This window comes from Tupaia chinensis, unplaced genomic scaffold, assembly GCF_000334495.1.
Source record: "Tupaia chinensis unplaced genomic scaffold, TupChi_1.0 Scaffold149537_1, whole genome shotgun sequence".
Taxonomy (NCBI): domain Eukaryota; kingdom Metazoa; phylum Chordata; class Mammalia; order Scandentia; family Tupaiidae; genus Tupaia; species Tupaia belangeri.
Window position 1 is genome coordinate 1,055,739 of NW_006209381.1, and position 1,511 is coordinate 1,057,249.

General features: G+C 35.2%; 1 pseudogene; it reads right to left on the reverse strand.

The window, feature by feature from the left end:
• Positions 1-681: 681 nt before the first annotated feature.
• LOC102469050 (zinc finger protein 382 pseudogene) overlaps positions 682-1,511 on the reverse strand; it is a 1,737-nt pseudogene continuing 907 nt past the window's right edge.

Genomic DNA, 1,511 nt, shown 5'->3' on the forward strand with positions numbered 1-1,511 from the left:
CCTTTACTAAGAGCTGCTGGGAACATGGGGCAGGGAGAGTTATATGTGCGTCAACAACTATAGAGAGAGAAACAATAACAACAATGAAAATCAATAGAAAAACACTGCATTTTATTTTATTTTTTTTCTTAGAAGCATTATTTATTATGACTCTAAGCTATAAACAATATAAACAGTAGAATGGATAAATTGTGATACAGTCATATGATGGGATTCTACATAGAATGAAAATAAATAGCTTCTGTCAAATGCACTTATGATTAGACTCAGAGACATAATGCTGAGTGAAACATGTTGTATATGAAAGAATACATGATATATAATCCAATTTATATAAAGGTTTATAATATGTAAAACCTAATGTATAATATTAGAATTGAGAACTGTGGTTAACTTTGAGGTGGTAACAACTAGTTTTATCCCATATTTGCAATAAGAAATGTAGTGCACACCTTTCTTTTAAAGCATTTCTACTCACAGTATAATCTGTGGACCACTGCTGGTTGGCCAACTGTTTCCATTTTAAAAGTTTATAGTAATTTGGCAGAGGAACTTTTCATCTTTTCAACATACTAATTAAAAGATTGGGACTTATATTTTCAATAGTTTTTGTCATTTGATTTGTCAGGTAATATTTTTTATGTGTACTTTTTACAGACTAGCAAACACAGATATGTGGTATATACCTTGAATTGTTGAATATTACTACACTTGTAACATCATGGATAGGGTTTACTATGACTTAAGAAGTTCTTACAAAAAAGTCACATTACTTATTGAATTCCCATGGTTTCTACCTTGTGAGTTTTCTGATGGACAATGAGGTTTGACTTACAACTAAAGAACTTTCCACATGCTTTGCATTCATATGGTTTTTCCCCTGTATGAGTTTTCTGATGGCGGATGAGATTCGATTTCCTACTAAAGGCTTTTCCACATTGAGGACATCCATTGGATTTCTCTCCTGTGTGTATTCTCTGATGAACAGTGAGGATTGCTTTCTGGCGGAAAGACTTGCCACATTCATTACAAATGTAGGGTTTTTCTCCTGTATGAATTCTCTGATGGAGAGTAAGGGTTGTCTTTTGGCAGAATGACTTCCCACATTCATTACAAATATAGGGTTTCTCTCCTGTGTGAGTTCTCTGATGTACAGTGAGCGTTGTCTTCTGGATAAATGCCTTCCCACACTCATTGCATTGATATGGTTTCTCTCCTGTGTGTGTTCTCTGATGATCAATGAGGTATGACTTCTTTCTAAAGGCACTTCCACATTGAGTACATTCATAGGCTTTCTCCCCTGTATGTGTTTTGTGATGTCTAGTGAGTGTTGCCTTCTGGCGGAAAGACTTCCCACAATCAATACAAAGATAGGGTTTTCCCTCTATATGTGTTTTTTCATGAAGAGTGAGGGCTGTTTTCTGACGGAAGGCTTTTCCACACTGATTGCAAACATAAGGTTTCTCACCTGTGTGAATTCGCTGATGTTCAATAAGGTATGACTTCCTTCT